This window comes from Dufourea novaeangliae, unplaced genomic scaffold (assembly GCF_001272555.1).
Source record: "Dufourea novaeangliae isolate 0120121106 unplaced genomic scaffold, ASM127255v1 scaffold205, whole genome shotgun sequence".
Lineage (NCBI taxonomy): Eukaryota > Metazoa > Arthropoda > Insecta > Hymenoptera > Halictidae > Dufourea > Dufourea novaeangliae.
The window spans coordinates 1,257,336-1,270,782 of record NW_015374106.1 but is presented as its reverse complement, the minus strand read 5'-3'; the positions used below and the strand labels follow the sequence as shown (position 1 = coordinate 1,270,782).

General features: G+C 36.4%; 1 protein-coding gene across 1 annotated transcript in view; it reads left to right on the top strand.

Annotated features, from left to right (window-relative positions):
• Window positions 1–13,447, top strand: part of LOC107190848 (integrin alpha-PS2-like) — a 173,172-nt gene that overhangs the window by 128,552 nt on the left and 31,173 nt on the right.

Sequence of the window (13,447 nt, the reverse complement as noted above, 5' to 3'; positions counted from 1 at the left end):
GGTGTATAAAGTTTCTGGTATCCTACGTCTAAATGGACCCACACACCATCATCCAAAGGTTAAGGGGTCATCAGTCGAAGGGCCGAAAAAAGAGTGTTCTTTGGGAATTTTTTTCTCGATAATTATAAGACCTTTTTCAAAAAATGTGTCTGTGTTTCAAAGATTGCAGTTTCTCGATTATAAAGTAATTTTTTGATTTAAAAATATTTATTAGTAAATAAATGGTGAGCGATCTCCCGGATGTCTGTTCACAAAAAGTGGTCTGCCGTGATCACTGTAACTTCGTAACGGTTCATCTGAAATTAAAAATTCAGTAAGATTTATATAATGGAAGAACCAATCTTACCCTTGAACGTGGGGTTTTTCGAAATATTGATCAGGGACAAAATAGCGGACGTTTGCCTGAAAAAGTGCGATTTTCACCTAAAAATCACTCGTTTCTGGTCAATTAAAAAAAAACTATGGAACGAACAAAAGAATCCTTCGTTCAAGGACAGATTTTTCTGATTTCAAATAAGGCGCAAAAGGCTCCATGTAAATCGACACAGTAGTTTTCGAGAAATATTGATCACCGATTTGAAAAATGTAGTTTCGAGAAAAACGCGTTTAAAGTCTCAAGTCAAGCTTACACATATATAAAATATTCATTTTTTAACGCCTGTAACTCTGTCATTTTTAATTGGATTACCTTGAAACTTGCACAGAATATTCTCGAGACGTTGTACTTAAAGAAAATGTAGAAAGTGAAAAATCGATTTTTTGAAAATTTCTGACCGAGCATGACCCCTTAAGTATGCCCATAAAGAGGCTCATCAGTTTCCTCCCGAAACACCCTGCATACCGATCACCCGTGCAACAGCCGACAAAATCGGGAGGATGGGGTTTACGATTAAAATTCAGACTTGAACTATTGAAGTCAACGAGAGAGGGCCAAATACGAGCTTTCGTTTGGTCTCGGTCTAACCGTGTTTATACACAGAAGGATATATATACGGTAACTCCACGTGTTCGCGGGTTTCTGAAAGAGTTAAGAGCCGACACGAGGGGTCGGCCGAGAGCCGAATATGGCCAGGAATGTGAATTCCTACCTTACGCACCTCCAGACCGGGGACATTCGTATTCGTGGTGCATGCCGAGGTCTATAGGAGGCGGTCAGGCGGCCGACTCTCTCGTGTATATACGATTGTCTTGTCGAAAGCTCGATTTTCTGGCCTGTCGGCAGATCCTGAGGGCCGATCGGCACCCGAGAACCGTAGGCGTCGGTGGGACCCCGTTCTTTTTTTCACTCGATTTCTTCGAAATGCATCTCCAGTGCCGCGCGAGCACACCTAAAGAAACCCCATAGGACGGTTTCCTTGCACCTGCACGATCTACCCATTTGATACCTTCTTCGCATTGGAGCTCCCTTGGTGCGATAAGTATTAGGGCCAATAGGTACAAATTCGAAATTGGTATGTTAGCGTGTTATTCCAGCGGTCCTTTCCGGAGGGAAAGGGTGCGGCGTGTACGTGAAACGTATGAGGAATGGGGTTTCGGGGCACCGGACGCTGGGACGATGGAACACTCTGTTTCCGGCGACGAGTCAATTTTATGGTCGGGATCGTGCGGTGGCTTTGGGAATGGGAGAAATTGTCCTTTAGAAGATTTAGAAATATCGTGGTTTGTTCAAAGAATTTGAAGTTAGTGGTTTTTTTATATTAGATAGGTTGTGTAGCTGTTAACTATAGAGTAGAGACAGGGTCCTTTTTGATTTAGGGGTCATTCCTTGCGAAATCGGATCTGAATTCCACTGATATCAAATTTGGATATGTTGTCGTCCAGAGATGGGCAAACTCATTATCTAGATAAAAAGTTTGAAATAACGAATGAAAGATAAAAGAAATATTTTGTTAGTTTTAATTGTTTAAACGTGGAAATGTCAATTTTTATAATAAAAATAATACTTCTTTATGAATGAATCAACATTTGTCGAACAATTATTTAAGCTCATTAACTGTTTAAAGCTCAGAACGCCACCCTCAGATACTGCTCCTCTTTACTGCGTATTATTCGAATAAAAGTCTGCCCAACTCTGTTGTAGTCTTTGGCGATATATAAACGTGTCTCGAAGAATTTTTGAAAATTGTTGATTTTACAGCTGTTTGAAATTTCGGGTCAACCTTTTTTGAATAAATCATAACTATTGAACTAACAAACTGATGAAAATGAGCTTTATGGGTACTTCCAGTGGAGACACAAGAGTACCCAATAAAAATGATTTCAGTTAAAAGAAAATTATTTTTTAACCATTTATTTTGCAAGTGTTTTAAATGAATGCCCTGTTTGTATACCGCGGAACTATTTAAAAATTTGAAAAAATTGAGGATATACCCCTATTTGTCATCTTTATGGACATATCTTCAAAAATATGAACACTTTAAAATTGACCGCATGAAAATTAATTGAAGTGAACGCTGTATCGATTCATGCCAAAATAAAGTACTAAAATGAATTGTTAAAAATCTTCTATATTTATGTATAAATAACATAAAAGTTCAGGAGTCTTGTAAATTCACCCCGGACTTTACGTCCTGAAAATGGTTCCTCGGTACTGAAAATTTAAATATTTCCATATACCGTAATTTAAACATCTATGTATGTTATAAATACGTAAATTCCACAGTCTACCGATGACTGTTTAATCGGTACCATACAGAAATAAGTCTCACCACACCAATAAAAGGTTTAAATCTTCTTTTTCTCTAAATTTGATTTACTTAAAAAATATTTTTTTCCATCCTAATAATTTACCAGTAAAAATGAAAACTTATTGAATTAAAAGATAAACCAAAAGCCTACTGCCGCCTTTTAACCCTCCTACAAAGAATGCAGGGTTATTTTGACCCATCTGTAGCTATTGTCATATTCTTTGCAGTTATATGTAAATGTAATAATTATATTAACTTGAAGATATGCATAAAATTTTATCTATATTTTTTGCACTTATATGTAAATGTAATATATGAACTTAAAGAAATAATGTACATAAATTTTTATCCATAATTTTAGCCATATTCTCTGCAACTATATGTAAATGTAATACATGAACTTGAAGATGTACATAAATTTTTTCCATAATCCTCTTAAACACCCTCTTCAAGCCTGTGTACAATGAAAATTCTACTATGGCTCAAAATGACTCTGCATTCGTCTGCCGTGTCCGTCCTAGACCATCCGCCTTCCGAGGGTTAAAATTCAAAAAAAAGGACTATCGTATTCACAGTCCATGTCCTAGAGGGTTAATAAGCTCTTTGAGTATTGAAACATATAATCTATAGAAATGTTAATTTGCCATAATACAGTAAATCTTCCATGAGCGTTCGAAGGCTCCTTGGCACTGAACATTAAATATTTCATAAACTAATGGTAATATGCGGCTAAAACAAATATCATTGTCGTCGGACTTCCAAGCTCTATCACTGTGCTAAACCTCATTGAAAAGTCAACCGTAAACCTGAGGACCTCCCCTTGTCAGTACCGAGGAGCCTTCGAACACTCATCGAGGATTTACTGTAGTCCCCAAAATTTGCCATAATAATCGTTAAAAACAAAAATTGTTTAATAATTTCGCTTATTGTTTATCTGACCTATCCTTTACTGACGATTTCTCATGCAAATGAGAATTTTTGCTCATCCCTGGTCCTCCGCGTGAATCTCAATCCGTAGGCGAGAGTAGCGTTATCGCGCTACGGGACAGCTTCGATTGTCGGCAAAGAAATAGTGGCACAATTCCGCGGCCACTCAGCCGGCTATCTTGCCACGGATGTATAATTCAGAATTGTCCAGCTATATGGCAGATGTGGCATTCAATGTTAAATACCCCATCCCCGCGCCCGAAACGGTCAATCCGTGGCCTTTACCCACGGTCCACACGAGTCCGTGAAACGACTGGTGGACGCAATGATTTTAGGCAAATTCGATTCTTGCTCGCGCCCCGACTCCGATGCCGCTCACCATTCCCCACTCGTCTTTATCCGTCGTTTTCAGAGTCGTGATCAAAACCAAATTTCTTTTATCCTCCAGAAAATTCGCGTCAACTTATCATTAAGATTTATTACCATAGAAGATTTGTTTCGTGAATTTAGTTATTCTTAAGACCCTTTCGTGTCATCAATCTCACAAGGGAAGGCACGGAAGTGCCCCCCTACGATTTTGATGAAACTTCGCATGTCTGTTAAGCAGTCAAAAATAAAGGATACGTATTTTTTTTATCGGCTGAGACGCGATTTTAAGGGGTGAAACCACCCCTCGAAGTTTCGATCCGAAATTTTTTTGTTATAAACAAATTATATTTTTGTTAATTTGTTAGCATTGCATTATTCTACATAAAAAGCCGCAAACCTTGTCTATTAGAAGTTTTCATGTATATCTTCTGGTTTTCGAGATAGTACTTTCTGGTCGAAACTTCGAGGAGTGGTTTCACCCCTTAAAGTAGCGCCCCAGCCGATAAAAAAAATACATATCCCTTATTTTTGACTGCTTAACAGACATACAAAGTTTCATCATAATCTGAGGGGGGCACTTCCGTGCCTTCCCTTGTCAGTAAAGGAAATAGAAAAACAATTCCCTAGAAATTCAGACATTCGTGAAAATATTGAGAACTAACTATGTTAGTGAAGAAGACAGAGTCGAAGAGGATCCCTCCAATTGATAAAAATTCGTTTATTTGGCTACTTCTATTTAAAACAAGTTATAAGTTTCAACATTTTTTATTGCTCAGTTTGTATAATCGTATGAACTACTAATTTTGATTCCGGACCACTGTGACGTCGCACGGTATTTTAAAATAGCCGCTTGACCGCGAGAAAACTATATTTTATGTTAAAAGTATAAATATGTTTAAATCATTGAGAACAAGTAAAATTATCAAAGATTACCACTTTCTAAAATTATTTTCTTTATAAATTTCAAGAATCATTTAATTAAAGAAAATAATAAGTATCTTGTTTCTACATCGCGTGGCCCATTAATTATTGCACAAGTGCGACCCGTGTTTTTCATATTTCGCTCGTACTTTCAACCACGAATTTTAGACCATATTATAAGGCGAAGAGAAAATCTCGGCGTGGCGACGTTTATTAAATAATTAATTCTTAATATTATTAATAGAAATGAATTAATAATTGATATTAATAACTAACGTAAGAAATCCAATGTCAATATTAACTCCGTCTAAATAAAAATGGTTATAGACAAATGTCTCTATTTTAAAGGAAATTGGCCAAATAGGAAATAGTATACAATATAGAATAGTGCCATTTTGAATATCCGACCAATGTATATCTGTGCTGACTCGTCAGTCGAACGACGGTCAGTGACGTGGCAGGATCGTTTTGTTTTGCTGCTATTCGGAAACTTATAACTGTGCGTAAATATCATGTATTTTACGTCTTTTTTATTATTTTTTTGTTTTTCTTAACATGTCTGCCTGTGATATTTATAAGTATTTATGAAGCTATGTGATTTTTTTTAAAATGCAGAATATCGTGTATTTAACTTTGTGAAAATCCAAAGTAGTTTGTCACTTGGATATGTGATTATTGCAAATAGCTATTTTTTATTTAATCTTTTAAATATGTGATTTTATAACCAAAGTGTCTTAATCAATACGAAGAATAAAGTCACATTTTGTTCGTTTTTCATGAAAATATTATAGGTACTTGGTATCAGTGTTCCATATTTGGGTGGTTATTTCATATTAGGTAAAATTTATGTTTCTTTAATGTTAGTTCAATATTAAACATTGTTCATAACGTGAGAAATATGAGACTGATCTTAAATTGAGCGTAAATATATATAATTGAATACCCATAAAAGTCTTCCATCTGTCACGATTGATTTTGTAAGAATGTCGTTCGAAAAACGAAATGGTATTTGGCTACTTTTCTCTATTCGTTATACATCAATTTTCTACAGATCGTGATATAATATATCGTTGGGTCTTAGACAGAATTAGGGAAATTTTCATGTCACTCAGCGAAAAACATTGTCCATATTGAACGTCTTCTTTTTTTCTCCAAACCGATCGAGGCTGTCCGTTCGCCGATTGAATTACTAGAGGGATTCCCCCCGTGCACTAAATCTCGGGGTCAGTGATTTAGGGGCCTCCCCGACGCCATTCAGTATGCAATCGACCATCGATCTTCGCGTTAAACCGCCGCTCCTCTGTATCTACCTCTGTTGTGCCTGGTACCGCGCGTTATCCTTCGATCTACAGAGGATCTAGTCAAGATCGATTGATACCCGGGCCGATACCGATCTATACAACTCGGCCGCGCATCGATCCTCGATCGGCGAACGCGTACGCCGTGTTTATCGGACCGAAAATAACTCTGGGGAGGTCCGCTCGTGAAACCTTAATGCTCGAACACTGGAATTCCAGGTTCGCGACGACGTTCTAGATCGAGTCCGATAGAGATTTATCTGTCATCGCGAGATCGTGCATTGATGGATTCTGAAAAAGTGTAGAAAGTGATCGTTCTCGAAGATTCGTACGATTATTACGTGAGCAGAAATTGTTGGTCTATTACTGGAAATAAAATAATTTTTAATGTAGAGTTCCGAGATTTCATATAATATTGATCCTTTTGTTAGAGGATAATGGAAGTTTTGTAACAGGTTCAATAGGTATTCTTATTAATAACCGGAGTGCGGATATTTATGAAAGTCCATATTTTTGGACAGTAATTTATGGAAATGATACTTTGTTTTGTTTTTATTTTACTGTGTTCTGGAACTTACGAGGTGCTATAAATGTCCTCAGTGTATTGATACCTTTTTCGTTATAGCTTCTTTCTGGTTCTTATGTTTATTTTTTATGTTCGTGTTACAATTTATTAATATTTACTCGAATATTCTGTAGTTTGTGTATTTTCGACTGTGGTAGTTTCTGTTATTTTATGCCTTCAATATTTTGTTTAAGATTTGTGAAAAATTTCATCAACAAAGGTACCATTTTCTATACGAATAGTTAGAATAATCTTTGAAGTTATACTTCAACAATTCATTCTAACTTTTCTTCAAACAATGGACACAATATGGTAATTCTTTGGGGTTTACATTTTTTTTTGTAATATTTTGGTATTTACAAAATTACAATTTACAGCTTTGTCTTCAGAAATCTTCAAATATTAAAATATTAGAACATACTTCTTGAATCATAATTAACTTTCCTGTTTTCAGTTACTTCTTTCCCTTAATGTTATTATGTCAAAAATTAACACTTTGAAAGGAACATAATTAATGAAGAGGTGAATAGTGTTGAATAATTCTTAGATAACAGTACAAATTCGTTGCTTATGAGATGTCAACTTTTTAGTGGTACATTATATTTTATTCGACTTTAAAAAAAAATAAAGTATCATTGTTTACGTTCCACAATGAAATACGCATGTATTCATACACTTATTATTAAAAATCTAAATTCTTGAAAGTAAATTTTTTATTTTTATGTCCAGTTCATAGAAAATATTATTAACTATAGCGTTTTTACTGAATGTTTTCTGTCAAAAAATGATATGTACCGTACTGTAGACAAAACTTTGTCGAGTTTATCTTTAGTCTGACTTAACATTTTCAAATGTATCTTATTCCGTCATCCATTTTAATTCATTTCATATACTTCTAACTAGTTTCACTGGTAAAACAAAGTTAAAGTTCTAACTTAACAAGCATACAGTAACTACTATTAACATTTCCATTCACAAAAGTGTAACCCAATATACCAATAAATAAAAGCGACGGGTTAAATGCAACATTGTAATAGTATTTCTCATTTTACGTTGCTCGTTGCTAATAAATAGACTGCAAATTACATGCATTTGTAGCATATCACTACGTGAAGCGTGATAAATTGTAAAGCTAATAATCTATAATCTTATTCCTGATATATTAAAATCCTTAAGAAATGGAAGAAAATTCAATCTTCGCATCTGCTTTTACTTCAAAACAAGTTGTCTTGCATCAAACTTTCTCCCGTTTACTAATAAATCTCCAGTTGACTGTATTCAACAAGAAAAAAACTAAACCACAGTAGGAAAAACATGGATCCATCAGACTAGAGCTCTCTGCTTAAGTGCTTCTGTTAATATTATCTAAAAACAGAACCGAAACAACCCTTCTACGGTCTCGACCACTCAAAGTCACCCCACCCGCCACTTGTACAACAATACAAGCCAAAACACCACGGGAACCACTCCACTTTTACGGTTATCATGCTTGAAAGAGACCCCCGCTTTCGCGATACAGAAAAACTACTTCCGCCCGAACAGCGCTTTCGTTTTCCTGTTGCGAGCGCAACAGCTGGCCGCTTTGTCTGTCATCGGGAACCGTTTCTTGTCGGTCGTTCGTGCAATCGTTCTCTCTCTTTCTCCTTCATTCCCTCTTTACTTTGCATTCGGCATGCACTTCATCGACGAAAGCTCTCACTTGCACGATATGGACGCATTTGAATGCATGCAAGGTGGCCGAGGAATTCTTGAACGATTCTCAGCCTTCGGTACGTTGAAATTATTTATCTGAGTGCTGTTCGGGTCATCTGAAGAAATTTTCTGGTCCATGATCGAACTGTTCGCTTTTATTGAAATTTTTTAAGGATATTTTGGGGAAACTGGTAATGAACAGGTGTTCCTTTCAATCACCAGTGTGTTTGCTTAAGGAAAAAAATTAAACGAAAGGAGGGTGTCTATTATAAATTTATGCAAACTGAAATTTTGAAGGATAATTTGGGAAAGCAAGTAACGGTGAGGATCTATCTTCCTGTTAGAAATGTTTGTGTTTATTATAAATTTGTAATTGTCACTGGTTTTCGAACAGTTGTGCATTCATTAAATATGTAAACGAAATGAAAACTTTTGCCAATTTTCAGAAAGTATTCATTTTATTTTGGTATGATATAGTCAATAATACAGGAATTAAATTATAAACGGATTTCTATTTTTGTAAAATAGTCTATAAAAATAAGGCAGTGTAGTAACGACTTACGATGAATAAAAACAATTGTGACAGGGGCTATTGATTATATTGCCTCAGTGAACAATGTTTTTATTTACCAAAACGATTATGTTTACATCATGCACTGTGTAAAAAGTACAGTATTACTGAGAAAATAATTATTACAAACAATATTGTCTCAGTGCACTAACTGAAAAAATAGTATAATCATTCGTTTACTGAGTAATATTCATCAATTACTTAGTCATTAAGTGCTACATTTCCAAAATGAAAACTCTGCGACAAAGTCTTTCATTTGCAATTTCTTCAACATCTACTTGACAAATACATTTATAGTAATATTAGATAATTACATACATAGTAAATATGTACACAGAAATATTAGGTGTTCCAATAATAAATTCACTATATTTTGTAAAATTTAATATTTACTTTATTGAGAAATCAATAAGTAGTCTGTATTCTTTTGCTGATATTCATCTGGTGATGCTCCAGTGATTCCTACCATTTTGAAACGAGAACAGAACGGGAATGTGTCTTGAATTTAAACTATATTACCAGTTTATTTAAAAGAAACGACAAATTACTTATTGATACACCTAGTAGGAATTCGTTGTTTATTTATTATTGATATAGAATTTCAATTTACTTGTGAATTTTCATTTATAAAACAGCCGTTTTCCAATGATATTATCGATGATAAAAAAAAACCACGATACACCGTTTTAAACTCGTCCACCGCAACCATCATTCTTCTGCTATTTATCGTGAACTCCTTCCGTCGACTTCTTCAGAAGCCAGTGAAGTCATCGGAGAACTTATTGGCCACCCCAATACGAGCATATACATAGGAGGCGGTCGGTGGCATAAATTTCATCCTGCCCCCCATACATATTTGAGCAACCGGTTATATTTCAATCTCGGACCGTCGTTTCCTCCCCCCCCCCCCTCGCGTTCGGCGCCGGAATACAACTCGTGCCGGTCGTGTTTCGTGTAGACGGACCGGTGACCAGACCGCCATTGTCTCGGTTGCAAATTTTTCGCGTGTAGAAGCACCGAGCCCAACGCTACTCCGTAGGGGGTACATCGTGTCGGTTTCTCCCTGTTGCGCCGTGTCCCAGCCCGCTTTTGTGTCCGGCCGTGTCGTACGAGCACGCTCGACAAATCCACGTATTTGCTTGGCTACCGATTCGCTAATGTCCCCCCGTGTAGAAGCTGTCGGTGACGGGGTCGCAAAATTGATTGGGGATGGGAATTTCTCCCCTAGAAGTTTGTGAATTGAAAAATTTTTTTTTATTTTAATTTACATTTTATGGACATTGACTTTAGATTGACACGTTGAATATGTTTAATAATATTCCATATTTAATGGATGCTTCTATACAATTTACTATCAATGTATTGCTCGATGTTGTGGTACCTATACTTTAGTAATTGATTTTTATGATATTTTAGTGGTACATTCAATACAAATTAGTTTACATATGTATTTGATAGTGGTTTTTGTATAAATTAGTAATTTTAAAGCCAAAAATTTACTTGATTGTTCTAGTAGGTATAGTTTAATACTTGCCGTTTATTAATATTTGTATGAAACTTGACTGACATATTGAATACATTGAAAACATTTATACGTATAGTATTTAATTTAAGTCTTTATATTAATATTAATATCAGTTGTATTGCATTACATTAGTAATTTTAAATGTAAATATTTACTTTATTGTTTTAGTATCTGTTGATAACCGATTTTTACTAACATTTTAACCGATTGTTTAGACAGCTGAGAATTATTTAATCTTCTACTTAGTTTTTGTTATCGGGTAGCATTTGCGCGTATTTCTCGTTGACATGTTACTAAAATATGTGTAATTATTGAACAATATGCGAAGTACTTGATATGTACACATAATGTAGGTGACTACTGCTATTAGTTTACAATTTTCAATGAATTGATCTGTTTGGTTATTTATCGAGATAATCTATATAATATTTTCTGAAAAATAATTAACTGAATTTTTATGTTTATTTTATTCTTATGTAAATAATTCCTTAATGAAGAAAATAGGTTCTTCTCGGATATAGGCGTGGTAAAGTAGTCACTAAAAATAAAAAAATTATTCGATTAGAATGTAACTTCTTGTTTATATTAAATAATGACGAAAAAATTGTATATGTGTATGGCGCTCCAATTTCTAAGTTGTCATCAATACCTACTTTATTGCATAAAAACGGAATGTGTGTTTGCAGTATTCACCTATATTTCATGGTGTTCAATATCTGGGTTTTTAGTACCTAATCAAGAAAATGAGAACATTCCGCTAAATAGAATCATGGAAACCGCGAGTGTCGAACGTTTTCGAAACAATATGGTGGTAACGAACGTGTTAACAATGCTCACAAACAAAACAAATTTGATTAGACCTTCTCAGCAAAAAATTTTAAAAAATACCCACCGTAATAAATCTTAGCTCATAATTATCCATCTTATTAGAAAAGGGCAGAATTGTTGTCATTACCGATCTGACAGTCCACCCAACCGGATGTAGTTCCAAAAAGGTCTTCCTTTCAATTTTGACGAAGCTTGGTATAATCGTCTCAATCACTTAATGTTAATATGGTAATTATCAAAAAAATTGTCTCAAATATTAATTTTCAAATACGTAAAAAACCCTTTTCCATTTGAGAGTACTTCAGACAATTTTTACCAAGATTCATCAAAATTGATAAGTAGGGCCTTTTCAGAACCGCAGCTACCTATCCAACAGTACGCGTCGAAAACAATCCCACGTCAACAGCATAACGAACAAGTTATCGTCCACTCGTTCGACACGTTGGAAGCACAATCAGTCATGGTGATCAGAGCGAAACGAGTCACCGTGGAACGGGAGCTCCCGCGATTCCGAGGGTCCCGGTGGATGGCGCCGGAACATGGTAGTCACGGTTATTGCACTCGTGTGCATCGGCCCATTGGGCGTACACGTGACTCGGTCGCACGTTTGACATTGTTGCCCGAGTGTCGAGGAGAGGATCCATTGTTCCCGCGCCACCACCGTGCGAATCGGGCCCCGTGGATCGCGGTGCAGCCCGGGCCCCCGCCAAATATAATAGTACCCTCGCGAGCAAACTCGGCTTCCACTAGGGGAAAAGGCGGCGTAGAAGAAAAGTCTCCTACTACTTGGTAAATTTATTCCAGGTACTCAAATAATGTTAAAATGAATGTTAATTTGGCATAAATTTTAGTAATTGTGGTCTCTTACCACTTGGTAAATTTATTCCATGTAGTGAAATAAAGGTTAAATCGAATGTTAATTTGGCATACATTTCAGTAATTCCAAATACCAAGTGGTAGGAGGCCTTTCTCTTACCCCACTTTTTCTCCTAGCGGAAGCCGAGTTTGCTCGCGAGGGTCCATGTTTTCTGTGCGCGACAATAAACGAACAGGCGGCCCCTAAAATGCAAGACTGGCGCCAGCGCTGCTCCACGGCTGTACGCGGAGGCTGCGCTGCTGTCTGGTTCGCTGCGATGACGTAACCGCGATGTGTTTCGCCGATAGCGTCGGTAACTTTGTGTCATAGCTGCCCCGCCGAGCGTCTGCCACGCCGCGCAGGAAATTAATGGATTACGCTCGAGCGTGCACGTGTTTTACTACGGAACAATGTTGACGTATGCAGAACGCGGGAATATACTGTTCCGATGCGGTTTACGCTCGATCGTGCATGCGTTTGTGTACTTGAAAACAATGTTGACGTGTCGCCGGTATACGTTGAGAGGAAAAAATTTCGTTTCTTGTGGTTGCAGAGAGTGGTTTATGTTTGGCTGTGATAGGTCGAAGAATGGCAATGGTAGTGGGGCAGGGAAATGTGTTCGGTCATTGTGATGTGAGTGGTTAGTGTTTCAGTTTATTTGGTGGAATTTTTTAGATTTATTTTTGGCTTTATAGGATCAGTGGACTCTAACTATATTGCCATGCTCGGGACTGTAGGGAAGTAAAATGGCAATGAGTTCAGAGCCCCCTCCATGGTAAGTTGTCGGCATAGCCTCAGCCTCAGCGCCTGCGCAAAAGCTAGATCGTACTGGTGCGCCGGCGTACGCAATGTGGTGGGAGAGCGAATTTGTATGCTCGAAAGTACGTGTGAAGGGGAAGTGCCTCGCGTGGCAATATATTTAGTGGCAATATAGTTAGAGTCCACTGTATTAGAATATGATTTTGAAGGGAGTTCGGTGGATTGTTTGAGTTTTCATTATTGTGATAATGACAGTTTTACAGTGCTATTATTCAAAAGTTCATAACTTTGCAGTGTAATGTAATACAGTGTTATATAAATTATAACGAAGAAATCAGTGGATCGATGGTTACATTTGTAAAATATTTATAAATATTCAATATTCTTTTTATTTTATATATATTTACGTTATTTATAAAAATTACTTATTCATATTTGTATCGTATGAT